The 18010-nt window shown below is 41.9% G+C and overlaps 12 non-coding genes and 1 pseudogene across 12 annotated transcripts; all 13 read left to right on the forward strand.

The window, feature by feature from the left end:
- The first annotated feature begins 214 nt into the window (after window positions 1–214).
- LOC134970583 (U1 spliceosomal RNA) lies at window positions 215–378 on the forward strand. Its single transcript, XR_010189879.1, has one exon. It is a non-coding gene; the product is annotated as a U1 spliceosomal RNA (small nuclear RNA).
- Window positions 379–530: 152 nt separating this feature from the next.
- Window positions 531–693, forward strand: LOC134971005 (U1 spliceosomal RNA). Its single transcript, XR_010190178.1, has one exon. It is a non-coding gene; the product is annotated as a U1 spliceosomal RNA (small nuclear RNA).
- Window positions 694–1364: 671 nt separating this feature from the next.
- Window positions 1365–1528, forward strand: LOC134970647 (U1 spliceosomal RNA). Its single transcript, XR_010189931.1, has one exon. It is a non-coding gene; the product is annotated as a U1 spliceosomal RNA (small nuclear RNA).
- Window positions 1529–1680: 152 nt separating this feature from the next.
- On the forward strand, window positions 1681–1843 carry LOC134970828 (U1 spliceosomal RNA). Its single transcript, XR_010190079.1, has one exon. It is a non-coding gene; the product is annotated as a U1 spliceosomal RNA (small nuclear RNA).
- Window positions 1844–2517: 674 nt separating this feature from the next.
- On the forward strand, window positions 2518–2681 carry LOC134970650 (U1 spliceosomal RNA). Its single transcript, XR_010189934.1, has one exon. It is a non-coding gene; the product is annotated as a U1 spliceosomal RNA (small nuclear RNA).
- A 152-nt stretch (window positions 2682–2833) lies between these two features.
- LOC134970797 (U1 spliceosomal RNA) lies at window positions 2834–2996 on the forward strand. The gene has a single exon (XR_010190054.1). It is a non-coding gene; the product is annotated as a U1 spliceosomal RNA (small nuclear RNA).
- Window positions 2997–3667: 671 nt separating this feature from the next.
- Window positions 3668–3831, forward strand: LOC134970585 (U1 spliceosomal RNA). Its single transcript, XR_010189880.1, has one exon. It is a non-coding gene; the product is annotated as a U1 spliceosomal RNA (small nuclear RNA).
- Window positions 3832–3983: 152 nt separating this feature from the next.
- LOC134971016 (U1 spliceosomal RNA) lies at window positions 3984–4146 on the forward strand. The gene has a single exon (XR_010190186.1). It is a non-coding gene; the product is annotated as a U1 spliceosomal RNA (small nuclear RNA).
- Window positions 4147–4817: 671 nt separating this feature from the next.
- On the forward strand, window positions 4818–4981 carry LOC134970525 (U1 spliceosomal RNA). Its single transcript, XR_010189831.1, has one exon. It is a non-coding gene; the product is annotated as a U1 spliceosomal RNA (small nuclear RNA).
- Window positions 4982–5133: 152 nt separating this feature from the next.
- On the forward strand, window positions 5134–5275 carry LOC134970997 (U1 spliceosomal RNA; annotated as a pseudogene).
- Window positions 5276–5967: 692 nt separating this feature from the next.
- LOC134970544 (U1 spliceosomal RNA) lies at window positions 5968–6131 on the forward strand. The gene has a single exon (XR_010189848.1). It is a non-coding gene; the product is annotated as a U1 spliceosomal RNA (small nuclear RNA).
- Window positions 6132–7883: 1752 nt separating this feature from the next.
- On the forward strand, window positions 7884–7957 carry TRNAS-ACU (transfer RNA serine (anticodon ACU)). Its single transcript has one exon. It is a non-coding gene; the product is annotated as a tRNA-Ser (tRNA).
- Window positions 7958–11385: 3428 nt separating this feature from the next.
- On the forward strand, window positions 11386–11459 carry TRNAS-ACU (transfer RNA serine (anticodon ACU)). Its single transcript has one exon. It is a non-coding gene; the product is annotated as a tRNA-Ser (tRNA).
- Window positions 11460–18010: the final 6551 nt, after the last annotated feature.

Consider the following 18010-nt stretch of genomic DNA (forward strand, 5'->3'; position numbering starts at 1 on the left):
AGGAATGCTTGTACTAGTTGTTGCATTTGGTTTGTTGTTTGGGGGTGCTTCAATATTAGGCAGCCTTCTGCCCTCCCATGTTCATCTGAAAATATGTGTTCTCCCTGCAGTTGTTGTCCCCAGATGAGAGTTCCCTTGTGCTGCCTCAGTTGAATCTCCTTTACTTGACAGAGATGTGCCTGAGCAGCGGCCCTCCCCAGCCCTATCCCAAATCATACTTATTTTGCATAGGAGATACCATGGTCATGAAGATTGTTCTCCCAGGGTGAGGTTCATTCATTGCATTCTGGGTATGCTGACCCCTGTGATTTCCCCAAATGTGGGAAACTCGACTGCATTATTTGTGGTAGTGGGGGACTGTGTTTGTTCTTTCCTCTGGTCAGCTCTGGTAAAAGTCAGATTTATTTGTCTCAGATCTTCCTCTAGCCTTGTTCTTCTTTCGAGAGTTTCCTTGTGCTGCCTCAGTTGTATCTCCTTCACTTGACAGGGGGGTGCCCGAGCAGCGACCCTCCCCAGCTCTAGCCCAACTCCTACTTACCTGCTAGGTGAGATACTATGATCATGAAGGTGCTTCTCCCAGGGCAAGGCTCACCCATTTCACTCTGGGTGTGCTGCTCCTGCGATTTCTCCAAATGTGGGAAACTTGACTGCATAATTTGTGTTTCCCCTGGTCGGCTCTCGTATAATTCAGATCTCTTTGTCTCAGGTCTCTCTCCAGCCTAGTTTGCTGTCTGTTTCCACTTCTCTTTTCTTGAGCTGCTCCCTTCTATGCCCTTGCGCACTATCCTGACTTCTCCCGTCTGCTTAATTTGTGCCTTCCAACGCACAATGCAAACTACAGGTAGTGCTGCAGGGCCCACACCCTTTTATTTGCCTTACAGAGCAGCTCTGGAGCTGTTACAGTGCCCAGCTGCTGCAAGAAATCAGCTTGAATGCTTCAGGGGCTGGGGCATAGCCAACATGAGCCCCACACCGAAGGAGGGTGGAGGTGTTTAATGCGAACTAGGGGTCATCAAAGCGCCGCAAAAGGCCGCCATGCCCTGCATGCCCCTTTTCTCTTTTCATATGCAGACGAGGGTTGAAGCCAACTTTGACTCACTACTTGGATGACATCACCATATGCAAATCCATCTGCTGCAGGCCTTCCCCCAGGAATGCTTGCACTAGTTGTTGCATTTGGTTTGTTGTTTGGGGGTGCTTCAGTATTAGGCAGCCTTCTGCCCTCCCATGTTCATCTGAAAATATGTGTTCTCCCTGCAGTTGTTGTCCCCAGATGAGAGTTCCCTTGTGCTGCCTCAGTTGAATCTCCTTTACTTGACAGAGATGTGCCTGAGCAGCGGCCCTCCCCAGCCCTATCCCAAATCATACTTATTTTGCATAGGAGATACCATGGTCATGAAGATTGATCTCCCAGGGTGAGGTTCATTCATTGCATTCTGGGTATGCTGACCCCTATGATTTCCCCAAATGTGGGAAACTCGACTGCATTATTTGTGGTAGTGGAGGACTGTGTTTGTGCTTTCCTCTGGTCAGCTCTGGTAAAAGTCAGATTTCTTTGTCTCAGATCTTCCTCTAGCCTTGTTCTTCTTTCGAGAGTTCCCTTGTGCTTCCTCAGTTGGATTTCCTTCACTTGACAGGGGGGTGCCCGAGCAGCGACCCTCCCCAGCTCTTGCCCAACTCCTACTTACCTGCCAGGTGAGATACTATGATCATGAAGGTGCTTCTCCCAGGGCAAGGCTCACCCATTGCACTCTGGGTGTGCTGTTCCTGTGATTTCCCCAAATGTGGGACACTTGACTGCATAATTTGTGTTTCCTCTGGTCGGCTCTCGTATAATTCAGATCTCTTTGTCTCATGTCTATCTCCAGCCTAGTTTGCTGTCTGTTTCCACTTCTTTTTTCTTGAGCCCCTCCCTTCTATACCCTTGTGCACTATCCTGACTTCTCCTCCCGTCTGCTTACTTTGTGCCTTACAATGCACAATGCGAACTACAGGTAGTGCTGCAGGGCCCACACCCTTTTACTTGCCTTACAGAGCAGCTCTGGAGCTGTTACAGTGCCCAGCTGCTGCAAGAAATCAGCTTGAATGCTTCAGGGGCTGGGGCATAGCCAACATGAGCCCCACACCGAAGGAGGGTGGGGGTGTTTAATGCGAACTAGGGGTCATCCAGGCACCTCAAAAGGCCGCCATGCCCTGCATACCCCTTTTCTCTTTTCATATGCAGATGAGGGTTCCAGACAACTTTGGCCCACTGCTTGGATGACATCACCGTATGCAAATCCGTCTTCTGCATACCTTCCCCCAGGAATGCTTGTACTAGTTGTTGCATTTGGTTTGTTGTTTGGGGGTGCTTCAATATTAGGCAGCCTTCTGCCCTCCCATATTCATCTGAAAATATGTGTTCTCCCTGCAGTTGTTGTCCCCAGATGAGAGTTCCCTTGTGCTGCCTCAGTTGAATCTCCTTTACTTGACAGAGATGTGCCTGAGCAGCGGCCCTCCTTAGCCCTATCCCAAATCATACTTATTTTGCATAGGAGATGCCATGGTCATGAAGATTGTTCTCCCAGGGTGAGGTTCATTCATTGCATTCTGGGTATGCTGACCCCTGTGATTTCCCCAATTGTGGGAAACTCGACTGCATTATTTGTGGTAGTGGGGGACTGTGTTTGTGCTTTCCTCTGGTCAGCTCTGGTAAAAGTCAGATTTCTTTGTCTCAGATCTTCCTCTAGCCTTGTTCTTCTTTTGAGAGTTCCCTTGTGCTGCCTCAGTTGGATCTCCTTCACTTGACAGGGGGGTGCCCGAGCAGCGACCCTCCCCAGCTCTAGCCCAACTCCTACTTACCTGCCAGGTGAGATACTATGATCAGGAAGGTGCTTCTCCCAGGGCAAGGCTCACCCATTGCACTCTGGGTGTGCTGCTCCTTTGATTTCCCAAAATGTGGGACACTTGACTGCATAATTTGTGTTTCCTCTGGTCGGCTCTCGAATAATTCAGATCTCTTTGCATCAGGTCTCTCTCCAGCCTAGTTTGCTGTCTGTTTCCACTTCTCTTTTCTTGAGCCGTTCCTTTTTATGCCCTTGCGCACTATACTGACTTCTCCCGTCTGCTTACTTTGTGCCTTGCAACGCACAATGCGAACTACAGGTAGTGCTGCAGGTCCCACAACCTTTTATTTGCCTTACAGAGCAGCTCTGGAGCTGTTACAGAGCCCAGCTTCTGCAAGAAATCAGCTTGAATGCTTCAGGGGCTGGGGCATAGCCAACATGAGCCCCACACCGAAGGAGGGTGGAGGTGTTTAATGTGAACTAGGGGTCATCCAAGCACCGCAAAAGGCCGCCATGCCCTGCACGCCCCTTTTCTCTTTTCATATGCAGACGAGGGTTTAAGACAACTTTGACCCACTGCTTGGATGACATCACCATATGCAAATCCATCTGCTGCAGGCCTTCCCCCAGGAATGCTTGCACTAGTTGTTGCATTTGGTTTGTTGTTTAAGGGGGCTTCAGTATTAGGCAGCCTTCTGCCCTCCCATGTTCATCTGAAAATATGTGTTCTCCCTGCAGTTGTTGTCCCCAGATAAGAGTTCCCTTGTGCTGCCTCAGTTGAATCTCCTTTACTTGACAGAGATGTGCCTGAGCAGCGGCCCGCCCCAGCCCTATCCCAAATCATACTTATTTTGCATAGGAGATACCATGGTCATGAAGATTGTTCTCCCAGGGTGAGGTTCATTCATTGCATTCTGGGTATGCTGACCCCTGTGATTTCCCCAAATGTGGGAAACTCGACTGCATTATTTGTGGTAGTGGGGGACTGTGTTTGTTCTTTCCTCTGGTCAGCTCTGGTAAAAGTCAGATTTATTTGTCTCAGATCTTCCTCTAGCCTTGTTCTTCTTTCGAGAGTTTCCTTGTGCTGCCTCAGTTGTATCTCCTTCACTTGACAGGGATGTGCCCGAGCAGCGACCCTCCCCAGCTCTAGCCCAACTCCTACTTACCTGCTAGGTGAGATACTATGATCATGAAGGTGCTTCTCCCAGGTCAAGGCTCACCCATTTCACTCTGGGTGTGCTGCTCCTGCGATTTCCGCAAATGTGGGAAACTTGACTGCATAATTTGTGTTTCCCCTGGTCGGCTCTCGTATAATTCAGATCTCTTTGTCTCAGGTCTCTCTCCAGACTAGTTTGCTGTCTGTTTCCACTTCTCTTTTCTTGAGCCGCTCCCTTCTATGCCCTTGCGCACTATCCTGACTTCTCCCGTCTGCTTAATTTGTGCCTTCCAATGCACAATGCGAACTACAGGTAGTGCTGCAGGGCCCACACCCTTTTACTCGCCTTACAGAGCAGCTCTGGAGCTGTTACAGTGCCCAGCTGCTGCAAGAAATCAGCTTGAATGCTTCAGGGGCTGGGGCATAGCCAACATGAGCCCCACACCGAAGGAGGGTGGAGATGTTTAATGCGAACTAGGGGTCATCCAAGCGCCGCAAAAGGCCGCCATGCCCTGCACGCCCCTTTTCTCTTTTCATATGCAGACGAGGGTTGAAGCCAACTTTGACCCACTGCTTGGATGACATCACCATATGCAAATCCATCTGCTGCAGGCCTTCCCCCAGGAATGCTTGCACTAGTTGTTGCATTTGGTTTGTTGTTTGGGGGTGCTTCAGTATTAGGCAGCCTTCTGCCCTCCCATGTTCATCTGAAAATATGTGTTCTCCCTGCAGTTGTTGTCCCCAGATGAGAGTTCCCTTGTGCTGCCTCAGTTGAATCTCCTTTACTTGACAGAGATGTGCCTGAGCAGCGGCCCTCCCCAGCCCTATCCCAAATCATACTTATTTTGCATAGGAGATACCATGGTCATGAAGATTGTTCTCCCAGGGTGAGGTTCATTCATTGCATTCTGGGTATGCTGACCCCTGTGATTTCCCCAAATGTGGGAAACTCGACTGCATTATTTGTGGTAGTGGGGGACTGTGTTTGTGCTTTCCTCTGGTCAGCTCTGGTAAAAGTCAGATTTCTTTGTCTCAGATTTTCCTCTAGCCTTGTTCTTCTTTCGAGAGTTCCCTTGTGCTGCCTCAGTTGGATCTCCTTCACTTGACAGGGGGGTGCCCGAGCAGCGACCCTCCCCAGCTCTAGCCCAACTCCTACTTAAATGCCAGGTGAGATACTATGATCATGAAGTTGCTTCTCCCAGGGCAAGGCTCACCCATTGCACTCTGGGTGTGCTGCTCCTGCGATTTCCCCAAATGTGGGAAACTTGACTGCATAATTTGTGTTTCCCCTGGTCGGCTCTCGTATAATTGAGATCTCTTTGTCTCAGGTCTCTCTCCAGCCTAGTTTGCTGTCTGTTTCCACTTCTCTTTTCTTGAGCCGCTCCCTTCTATGCCCTTGCGCACTATCCTGACTTCTCCCGTATGCTTAATTTGTGCCTTGCAACGCACAATGCGAACTACAGGTAGTGCTGCAGGGCCCACACCCTTTTTCTTGCCTTACAGAGCAGCTCTGGAGCTGTTACAGTGCCCAGCTGCTGCAAGAAATCAGCTTGAATGCTTCAGGGGCTGGGGCATAGCCAACATGAGCCCCACACCGAAGGAGGGTGGAGGTGTTTAATGCGAACTAGGGGTCATCCAAGCGCCGCAAATGGCCGCCATGCCCTGCATACCCCTTTTCTCTTTTCATATGCAGACGAGGGTTCCAGCCAACTTTGGCCCACTGCTTGGATGACATCACCATATGCAAATCCATCTGCTGCAGGCCTTCCCCCAGGAATGCTTGCACTAGTTGTTGCATTTGGTTTGTTGTTTGGGGGTGCTTCAGTATTAGGCAGCCTTCTGCCCTCCCATGTTCATCTGAAAATATGTGTTCTCCCTGCAGTTGTTGTCCCCAGATGAGAGTTCCCTTGTGCTGCCTCAGTTGAATCTCCTTTACTTGACAGAGATGTGCCTGAGCAGCGGCCCTCCCCAGCCCTATCCCAAATCATACTTATTTTGCACAGGAGATACCATGGTCATGAAGATTGTTCTCCCAGGGTGAGGTTCATTCATTGCATTCTGGGTATGCTGACCCCTGTGATTTCCCCAAATGTGGGAAACTCGACTGCATTATTTGTGGTAGTGGGGGACTGTGTTTGTGCTTTCCTCTGGTCAGCTCTGGTAAAAGTCAGATTTCTTTGTCTCAGATCTTCCTCTAGCCTTGTTCTTCTTTCAAGAGTTCCTTTGTGCTGCCTCAGTTGGATCTCCTTCACTTGACAGGGGGGTGCCCGAGCAGCGACCCTCCCCAGCTCTAGCCCATCTCCTACTTACCTGCCAGGTGAGATACTATTAAGTGGATTTTTGAAAGAAAACAATACTGTCAATATACTATTAAAACAAATTAAAATGGTAAAAGTTATTGTACTTTAAGTAAAAATAAAAGAGCCAAAATATCAATCCCAGTTTTGGATTACTTTAATTAACAAAAAAAATGCATATAGCAGAGGATAGTTTCAATCTGCCTACCTCTGGGTTATAGGCCCAGCATGCTTTCAATGCAGTACTCTGCTGCACATGTAAGTGCAAGAGATCCTGAAGCACTCACTCATCATGGGAAAGTACCAATGTGTTTCTTCATTGGTTGATTTAAGAAAATTCTTACAAAAACTCTCCAGATTATTGACTTTTTAAAGTTTTTCTAGGAAACATTCTAGATGAATGCTTATTAGCCTTTGTCAGTACGTACATTTTGCAAAGTGTCTCTGTGGCGCAATCGGTTAGTGTGTTCGGCTATTAACCAAAAGGTTGGTGGTTCAATCCCAAGCAGGGACGTAATTGACCTTGTTATCAGATTTTGGTGATCTTTAAGTAGACAAGTCAAAATTTCAAACCCCCTCTTATGGTGTAGGGTACCTGGCCTTCTCTGATGTAATCAGAGTTAGATTTGATTAAGTGATTTTATAAAAAAACAGATAGGAAGTACAATTTAGCAGTGGGTTGCAGAGAAAAAGAAAAATGCTGGCAGAAAAATCCTATTGAGTGAATAAACAGATCTTCATTTTCTGGCTTTATTTTTATGCTAACAAATTTGTTCTCTGAAAAGGGTCCACAAAGCCAAGTCTCTGATTAACACCTTTGTAGGGATGGTTTTTCACCTATTACTAAATTAAACTTGCTTCATTGGAAAGGCAGCAAGATGCATCCTCATTTTAATGTCTACTGAAATAATACAGGTTGACACCAGGAAACATTAACGCCACTGCATCCTTGCTGCTTTCTCATGTGGAAGTCTGTTTAATGTGAAAACAAGGTGATATCTAATTAGCACACAGGTAAGGAATTAAGAAAATATTTAAGGGTGAAGATGTTTCTCACAAAATCGTTGCCCCAATGCATCATTGAAATTCAAGCTGGAAAGATGATTTTAATATATCACTTGTACATGTTGTATTGCTCTTCTGGTGACAATGTAGTTTGTTTTTGTCAATTACCATTTTAATAATAGGGTAAAGAAAATTAAGTGGATTTTTGAAAGAAAACAATACTGTCAATATACTATTAAAACAAATTAAAATGGTAAAAGTTATTGTACTTTAAGTAAAAATAAAAGAGCTAAAATATCAATCCCAGTTTTGGATTACTTTAATTAAAAAAAAAATGCATATAGCAGAGGATAGTTGCAATCTGCCTACCTCTGGGTTATGGGCCCAGCATGCTTCCATTGCAGTACTCTGCTGCACATGTAAGTGCAAGAGATCCTGAAGCACTCACTCATCATGGGAAAGTACCAAGGTGTTTCTTCGTTGGTTGATCTAAGAAACATCTTACAAAAACTCTCCAGATTATTGACTTTTTAAAGTTTTTCTAGGAAACGTTCTAGATGAATGCTTATTAGCCTTTGTCAGTATGCACTTTTGCAAAGTGTCTCTGTGGCGCAATCAGTTAGTGTGTTTGGCTACTATCCAAAAGGTTGGTGGTTCAATCCCACCCAGGGACGTAATTGACCTTGTGATCAGGTTTTGGTGATCTTTAAGTAGACAAGTCAAAATTTCAACCTCCCTCTTATGATGTAGGTTACCTGGCCTTCTCTGATGTAATCAGAGTTAGATTTGATTAAGTGATTTTATAAAAAAAAGCTAGGAAGCACAATTTAGCAGTGGGTTGCAGAGAAAAAAAAATATGCTGGCAGAAAAATCCAATTGAGTGATTAAACAGCTCTTCATTTTCTGGCTTTATTTTTATGCTAACAAATTTGTTCTCTGAAAAGTGTCCACAAAGCCAAGTCTCTGATTAAAACCTTTGTAGGGATGGTTTTTCACCTATTACTAAATTAAACTTGCTTCATTGGAAAGGCAGCAAGATGCATCCTCATTTCAATGTCTACTGAAATAAAACGGGTTGACACCAGGAAACATTAACGCCAATGCATCCTTGCTGCTTTCTCATGTGGAAGTCTGTTTAATGTGAAAACAAGGTGATATCTAATTAGCACACAGGTAAGGAATTAAGAAAATCTTTATTTAAGGGTGAAGATGTTTCTCACAAAATCGTTTCCCCAATGCATCATTGAAATTCAAGCTGGAAAGATGATTTTAATACATCACTTGTACATTTTGTATTGCTCTTCTGGTGACAATGTAGTTTGTTTTTGTCAATTACCATTTTAATAATAGGGTAAAGAAAATTAAGTGGATTTTTGAAAGAAAACAATACTGTCAATATACTATTAAAACAAATTAAAATGGTAAAAGTTATTGTACTTTAAGTAAAAATAAAAGAGCTAAAATATCAATCCCAATTTTGGATTACTTTAATTAACAAAAAAAATACATATAGCAGAGGATAGTTTCAATCTGCCTACCTCTGGGTTATGGGCCCAGCATGCTTCCATTGCAGTACTCTGCTGCACATGTAAGTGCAAGAGATCCTGAAGCACTCACTCATCATGGGAAAGTACCAATGTGTTTCTTCGTTGGTTGATTTAAGAAAATTTTTACAATAACTCTCCAGATTATTGACTTTTTAAAGTTTTTCTAGGAAACGTTTTAGATGAATGCTTATTAGCCTTTGTCAGTATGTACTTTTTGCAAAGTGTCTCTGTGGCGCAATCGGTTAGTGTGTTCGGCTATTAACCAAAAGGTTGGTGGTTTAATCCCACCCAGGGACGTAATTGACCTTGTTATCAGATTTTGGTGATCTTTAAGTAGACAAGTCAAAATTTCAAACCCCCTCTTATGGTGTAGGGTACCTGGCCTTCTCTGATGTAATCAGAGTTAGATTTGATTAAGTGATTTTATAAAAAAACAGATAGGAAGTACAATTTAGCAGTGGGTTGCAGAGAAAAAGAAAAATGCTGGCAGAAAAATCCTATTGAGTGATTAAACAGCTCTTCATTTTCTGGCTTTATTTTTATGCTAACAAATTTGTTCTCTGAAAAGTGTCCACAAAGCCAAGTCTCTGATTAACACCTTTGTAGGGATGGTTTTTCACCTATTACTAAATTAAACTTGCTTCATTGGAAAGGCAGCAAGATGCATCCTCATTTCAATGTCTACTGAAATAATACAGGTTGACACCAGGAAACATTAACGCCACTGCATCCTTGCTGCTTTCTCATGTGGAAGTCTGTTTAATGTGAAAACAAGGTGATATCTAATTAGCACACAGGAAAGGAATTAAGAAAATATTTAAGGGTGAAGATGTTTCTCACAAAATCGTTGCCCCAATGCATCATTGAAATTCAAGCTGGAAAGATGATTTTAATATATCACTTGTACATTTTGTATTGCTCTTCTGGTGACAATGTAGTTATTTTTTGTCAATTACCATTTTAATAATAGGGTAAAGAAAATTAAGTGGGTTTTTGAAAGAAAACAATACTGTCAATATACTATTAAAACAAATTAAAATGGTAAAAGTTATTGTACTTTAAGTAAAAATAAAAGAGCTAAAATATCAATCCCAGTTTTGGATTACTTTAATTAACAAAAAAAATGCATATAGCAGAGGATAGTTTCAATCTGCCTACCTCTGGGTTATAGGCCCAGCATGCTTCCATTGCAGTACTCTGCTGCACATGTAAGTGCAAGAGATCCTGAAGCACTCACTCATCATGGGAAAGTACCAATATGTTTCTTCGTTGGTTGATTTAAGAAACATCTTACAAAAACTCTCCAGATTATTGACTTTTTAAAGTTTTTCTAGGAAACGTTCTAGATGAATGCTTATTAGCCTTTGTCAGTATGTGCTTTTTGCAAAGTATCTCTGTGGCGCAATCGGTTAGTGTGTTCGGCTATTAACCAAAAGGTTGGTGGTTCAATCCCACCCAGGGACGTAATTGACCTTGTTATCAGATTTTGGTTATCTTTAAGTAGACAAGTCAAAGTTTCAAACCCCCTCTTATGGTGTAGGGTACCTGGCCTTCTCTGATGTAATCAGAGTTAGATTTGATTAAGTGATTTTATAAAAAAACAGATAGGAAGTACAATTTAGCAGTGGGTTGCAGAGAAAAAGAAAAATGCTGGCAGAAAAATCCAATTGAGTGATTAAACAGCTCTTCATTTTCTGGCTTTATTTTTATGCTAACAAATTTGTTCTCTGAAAAGTGTCCACAAAGCCAAGTCTCTGATTAACACCTTTGTAGGGATGGTTTTTCACCTATTACTAAATTAAACTTGCTTAATTGGAAAGGCAGCAAGATGCATCCTCATTTCAATGTCTACTGAAATAATAATGGTTGACACCAGGAAACATTAACGCCACTGCATCCTTGCTGCTTTCTCATGTGGAAGTCTGTTTAATGTGAAAACAAGGTGATATCTAATTAGCACACAGGTAAGGAATTAAGAAAATATTTAAGGGTGAAGATGTTTCTCACAAAATCGTTGCCCCAATGCATCATTGAAATTCAAGCTGGAAAGATGATTTTAATACATCACTTGTACATTTTGTATTGCTCTTCTGGTGACAATGTAGTTTGTTTTTGTCAATTACCATTTTAATAATAGGGTAAAGAAAATTAAGTGGATTTTTGAAAGAAAACAATACTGTCAATATACTATTAAAACAAATTAAAATGGTAAAAGTTATTGTACTTTAAGTAAAAATAAAAGAGCTAAAATATCAATCCCAGTTTTGGATTACTTTAATTAAAAAAAAAATGCATATAGCAGAGGATAGTTGCAATCTGCCTACCTCTGGGTTATGGGCCCAGCATGCTTCCATTGCAGTACTCTGCTGCACATGTAAGTGCAAGAGATCCTGAAGCACTCACTCATCATGGGAAAGTACCAAGGTGTTTCTTCGTTGGTTGATCTAAGAAACATCTTACAAAAACTCTCCAGATTATTGACTTTTTAAAGTTTTTCTAGGAAACGTTCTAGATGAATGCTTATTAGCCTTTGTCAGTATGCACTTTTGCAAAGTGTCTCTGTGGCGCAATCAGTTAGTGTGTTTGGCTACTAACCAAAAGGTTGGTGGTTCAATCCCACCCAGGGACGTAATTGACCTTGTGATCAGGTTTTGGTGATCTTTAAGTAGACAAGTCAACATTTCAACCTCCCTCTTATGATGTAGGTTACCTGGCCTTCTCTGATGTAATCAGAGTTAGATTTGATTAAGTGATTTTATAAAAAAAAGCTAGGAAGCACAATTTAGCAGTGGGTTGCAGAGAAAAAAAAATATGCTGGCAGAAAAATCCAATTGAGTGATTAAACAGCTCTTCATTTTCTGGCTTTATTTTTATGCTAACAAATTTGTTCTCTGAAAAGTGTCCACAAAGCCAAGTCTCTGATTAACACCTTTGTAGGGATGGTTTTTCACCTATTACTAAATTAAACTTGCTTCATTGGAAAGGCAGCAAGATGCATCCTCATTTCAATGTCTACTGAAATAAAACGGGTTGACACCAGGAAACATTAACGCCAATGCATCCTTGCTGCTTTCTCATGTGGAAGTCTGTTTAATGTGAAAACAAGGTGATATCTAATTAGCACACAGGTAAGGAATTAAGAAAATCTTTATTTAAGGGTGAAGATGTTTCTCACAAAATCGTTGCCCCAATGCATCATTGAAATTCAAGCTGGAAAGATGATTTTAATACATCACTTGTACATTTTGTATTGCTCTTCTGGTGACAATGTAGTTTGTTTTTGTCAATTACCATTTTAATAATAGGGTAAAGAAAATTAAGTGGATTTTTGAAAGAAAACAATACTGTCAATATACTATTAAAACAAATTAAAATGGTAAAAGTTATTGTACTTTAAGTAAAAATAAAAGAGCTAAAATATCAATCCCAATTTTGGATTACTTTAATTAACAAAAAAAATGCATATAGCAGAGGATAGTTGCAATCTGCCTACCTCTGGGTTATGGGCCCAGCATGCTTCCATTGCAGTACTCTGCTGCACATGTAAGTGCAAGAGATCCTGAAGCACTCACTCATCATGGGAAAGTACCAATGTGTTTCTTCGTTGGTTGATTTAAGAAAATTCTTACAAAAACTCTCCAGATTATTGACTTTTTAAAGTTTTTCTAGGAAACGTTTTAGATGAATGCTTATTAGCCTTTGTCAGTATGTACTTTTTGCAAAGTGTCTCTGTGGCGCAATCGGTTAGTGTGTTCGGCTATTAACCAAAAGGTTGGTGGTTTAATCCCACCCAGGGACGTAATTGACCTTGTTATCAGATTTTGGTGATCTTTAAGTAGACAAGTCAAAATTTCAAACTCCCTCTTATGGTGTAGGGTACCTGGCCTTCTCTGATGTAATCAGAGTTAGATTTGATTAAGTGATTTTATAAAAAAACAGATAGGAAGTACAATTTAGCAGTGGGTTGCAGAGAAAAAGAAAAATGCTGGCAGAAAAATCCTATTGAGTGATTAAACAGCTCTTCATTTTCTGGCTTTATTTTTATGCTAACAAATTTGTTCTCTGAAAAGTGTCCACAAAGCCTAGTCTCTGATTAACACCTTTGTAGGGGTGGTTTTTCACCTATTACTAAATTAAACTTGCTTCATTGGAAAGGCAGCAAGATGCATCCTCATTTCAATGTCTACTGAAATAATACAGGTTGACACCAGGAAACATTAACGCCACTGCATCCTTGCTGCTTTCTCATGTGGAAGTCTGTTTAATGTGAAAACAAGGTGATATCTAATTAGCACACAGGAAAGGAATTAAGAAAATATTTAAGGGTGAAGATGTTTCTCACAAAATCGTTGCCCCAATGCATCATTGAAATTCAAGCTGGAAAGATGATTTTAATATATCACTTGTACATTTTGTATTGCTCTTCTGGTGACAATGTAGTTATTTTTTGTCAATTACCATTTTAATAATAGGGTAAAGAAAATTAAGTGGGTTTTTGAAAGAAAACAATACTGTCAATATACTATTAAAACAAATTAAAATGGTAAAAGTTATTGTACTTTAAGTAAAAATAAAAGAGCTAAAATATCAATCCCAGTTTTGGATTACTTTAATTAACAAAAAAAATGCATATAGCAGAGGATAGTTTCAATCTGCCTACCTCTGGGTTATAGGCCCAGCATGCTTCCATTGCAGTACTCTGCTGCACATGTAAGTGCAAGAGATCCTGAAGCACTCACTCATCCTGGGAAAGTACCAATATGTTTCTTCGTTGGTTGATTTAAGAAACATCTTACAAAAACTCTCCAGATTATTGACTTTTTAAAGTTTTTCTAGGAAACCTTCTAGATGAATGCTTATTAGCCTTTGTCAGTATGTGCTTTTTGCAAAGTATCTCTGTGGCGCAATCGGTTAGTGTGTTCGGCTATTAACCAAAAGGTTGGTGGTTCAATCCCACGCAGGGATGTAATTGACCTTGTTATCAGATTTTGGTGATCTTTAAGTAGACAAGTCAAAGTTTCAAACCCCCTCTTATGGTGTAGGGTACCTGGCCTTCTCTGATGTAATCAGAGTTAGATTTGATTAAGTGATTTTATAAAAAAACAGATAGGAAGTACAATTTAGCAGTGGGTTGCAGAGAAAAAGAAAAATGCTGGCAGAAAATTCCAATTGAGTGATTAAACAGCTCTTCATTTTCTGGCTTTATTTTTATGCTAACAAATTTGTTCTCTTAAAAGTGTCCACAAAGCCAAGTCTCTGATTAACACCTTTGTAGGGATGGTTTTTCACCTATTACTAAATTAAACTTGCTTAATTGGAAAGGCAGCAAGATGCATCCTCATTTCAATGTCTACTGAAATAATAATGGTTGACACCAGGAAACATTAACGCCACTGCATCCTTGCTGCTTTCTCATGTGGAAGTCTGTTTAATGTGAAAACAAGGTGATATCTAATTAGCACACAGGTAAGGAATTAAGAAAATATTTAAGGGTGAAGATGTTTCTCACAAAATCGTTGCCCCAATGCATCATTGAAATTCAAGCTGGAAAGATGATTTTAATACATCACTTGTACATTTTGTATTGCTCTTCTGGTGACAATGTAGTTTGTTTTTGTCAATTACCATTTTAATAACAGGGTAAAGAAAATTAAGTGGATTTTTGAAAGAAAACAATACTGTCAATATACTATTAAAACAAATTAAAATGGTAAAAGTTATTGTACTTTAAGTAAAAATAAAAGAGCTAAAATATCAATCCCAGTTTTGGATTACTTTAATTAACAAAAAAAAATGCATATAGCAGAGGATAGTTTCAATCTGCCTACCTCTGGGTTATGGGCCCAGCATGCTTCCATTGCAGTACTCTGCTGCACATGTAAGTGCAAGAGATCCTGAAGCACTCACTCATCATGGGAAAGTACCAATGTGTTTTTTCGTTGGTTGATTTAAGAAACATCTTACAAAAACTCTCCAGATTATTGACTTTTTAAAGTTTTTCTAGGAAACGTTCTAGATGAATGCTTATTAGCCTTTGTCAGTATGTACTTTTTGCAAAGTGTCTCTGTGGCGCAATCGGTTAGTGTGTTCGGCTATTAACCAAAAGGTTAATCAGAGACTTGCAGAGAATTGCATTCTGGGTATGCTGACCCCTGTGCTTTACAATTTTTATGCAGGATCAAGTAGCTCAATGGGTAGGGTGTTTGATTAGAATTCAACAGGTTATAGGTTTGAATCCTGGGTATGGTAGTTTGAGGTGTTATTTAATAAAGTGTGTTTATATATTAGTCACACATGGCTTACTTGTTCAAATGGCATGTCACCAGTTAGTGCTGACTGCTGATATGCCATTTGCACAAGCAAGCCATGTGTGACTGTATATGCATTTAAGGAGGGCACCCCGGCAATACCACAAACCATTGAGTGTCAAGTATACTAGATATATCTTCATATCTCATGTGCTTTCTCTGAGACCAATCTTGTTATGCCCCTTCCCCACGAGGCATGCGCCTTTTGTCCATATTGCAAAAATAGTGGGGGGGGGGGGGGGGCATATAATTCTCTGTCACAGGGCACTAAAAAGTCTAGTTATGGCTCTGGTATGCATTATGTAATCTGGCAGACCATCTCTCCAACACTGGCTGGTTGGCATAGAAATCCGGTTATCTATGTGAGCAAATGACCATCAACGATTTACTCTCAAACACTAGAAAATGGACAAAAATGGTCCCCTAAACAAATTGGTTAAATTTGGGGTTTAACCAATTTGTGTAATGACCATTTTTGACCACTGTTCTAGTGTTTGGAAGCAAATGGTTAATTGACATTTGCTCCTATACATTACCAGATTTTTATTCCATCCATCCAGACTGGATAGATAGCCTGACAGATAATTGTGTAGTGTACGCCCAGGATAACTGTCAGTTATGCTTTCTTTTATGATGGCACACAAATGGGTGGGCAGATCCAGGGCAAGCACTGCCCACTCATGCATAGTTGTCAACTGATGTGAAGTTCCAGGGGGCAATCTCAGTTATAAAGAAAAGTATCTGGAAATTGTCCCTAGTTTAATAAAAAAAAAAAAAAATTGATCAACTCCATTTATTTAGTATGATATCCCAGGTGATAGGATGCCGGCAGTCAGAATAACATGCTTTATTAAATAACACATCTCAAACTACAATACCCAGGATTCAAACCTATAACCTGTTGAATTTTAATCAAACACCCTACCCATTGAGCTATTTGATCCTGCATAAAAATTGTGAACATTATATGAAGCTATTGGTACTTTGAAAAAAAAAAGTATCAGCATTGCAACGCAGCAGATCCATGCAGTTTGCAGCCACACACTACATGTATCTGCTCAGCCACAATGCTGATTATTTCTTCACAAAGTACAAGGTGAGCTCCAAATAGAATTCTCTATCTTAGAATTATACCTTTCTATGCCAAACCTAGAAGTCGGGCCCCCCACCCTGGGATCCCCCAGAGGGAGGCCCGCCCCGTCATGCGGCAGGCTTGTCCACTTTGGAAGCAGGCTGACGGGCAGCCCAGGCTTGCTTCAGTCTGGGCTTGGCAGGTCTGGAAGCATGAGCTTGCTTTGGGTATGCCTGACCATGGGTACGCTTTACCTGGAGGATGAAAGGGCCAAGGGAAAGTACTTTTAGCCTTCTGCGTGGTAGGAGTCATACTAGGTAGGCAAGTTGTTTTAGCAGTAGCCAGATCAGCTACAATCTTATTGAGGTCTTCTCCAAAGAGAGTGTCTCCCTTGAAAGGAAGCACCTCCAGGGTTTTCTTGGAATCCATATCCACCGACCAGGATCTCAACCAGCTGTATAAAGTATTACCTTGGAACTGGCTCTCCACTCCCCATTATCTGGTTATCATGACTTCCTCCGCCAGTTTCCAGACTCGCTTGCTGAAGCTCGGCCACTTCTTCCTAGCAGCAGGCTCCTGGATCACTGGGCAGCAGAGGTGCTTGGGAGCCGGATGGGGGAGGAGCAATCAGGCAGGCAGCCTTTGGCACCCACACACACACACACACACACCAAAAAAGAACATATCCCAGTTTAACATAACGCTATGTGGTGCAAGGTATGGAGCTGGTCACTTGTATCAGACCTCTGACATTTGCCTTTTCACCCATATTGCATACTTTTTCTTGCAGGTTGTGTCTTAATTCAAGAAGTGTTCTAAGTACTTCAGCTTAGTATCTTTACTGACCCCTCTTTACCCCACACTACATAACTGACCCCTCTATACCCTACACTACATCACTGACCTTTCTATAACCATCACTGCATTACTGACCCCTCTTTACAGTACACTGACTTCTATATACCTGCTAGTACATCCCTGATGCCTATATTCCCTACGCTACATCCCTGACACCTCTATTCCCTACGCCACATCCCTTATGCCTCTATTCCCTATGCCACATCCCTGACGCCTCTATTCCCTACGCCACATCCCTGACGCCTCTATTCCCTACGCCACATCCCTGACGCCTCTATTCCCTACGCCACATCCCTGACGCCTCTATTCTCTACGCCACATCCCTGACGCCTCTATTCCCTACGCCACATCCCTGATGCCTCTATTCCCTACGCCACATCCCTGACACCTCTATTCCCTACTCTACATCCCTGACGCCTCTATTCCCTACGCTACATCCCTGACGCCTCTATACAGTATAATGCATTACTGATCCCTCTAGACCATACATCCTCATTACATCAGAGAGATAGTGAAACACTAGAAAAAATAAGGGTATAAGTGGACTACAGAAACTGATGCTCTAAACAAAGGAGAGAGAGAGAGAGTAAAGCACAAGGGAAAGTGGGCAATTGGAACACCATAGAGAGAGGAGAGATAGAAATGCCTGAAAAAGTAAAGGGGGTTGGGTATGGCATCCGGCGCTCGGGATTCCAGCGGTCACATGATCCCCAATCCTAATACTAACCATCTGGGGGGGTGGCGGATAGGGCTAACCCTCAGGGGGTGGCAGCTAGGGCTACCCCCCCTCCTAGTGCCTTCCCTTACACCACCTCACCTGGTCCGACTCCTAACCCTCCCTCCAATACTCGCCTTCGGGATGTTGGCTGTCTGTGTGCCGGCACCAGTCTCCCAAGTGTTGTCAGGATTCCATCATCGGTCAAATGACCGCCGGTATACCGT

Source organism: Pseudophryne corroboree, chromosome 11 (genome assembly GCF_028390025.1).
Source record: "Pseudophryne corroboree isolate aPseCor3 chromosome 11, aPseCor3.hap2, whole genome shotgun sequence".
Classification (NCBI taxonomy): domain Eukaryota; kingdom Metazoa; phylum Chordata; class Amphibia; order Anura; family Myobatrachidae; genus Pseudophryne; species Pseudophryne corroboree.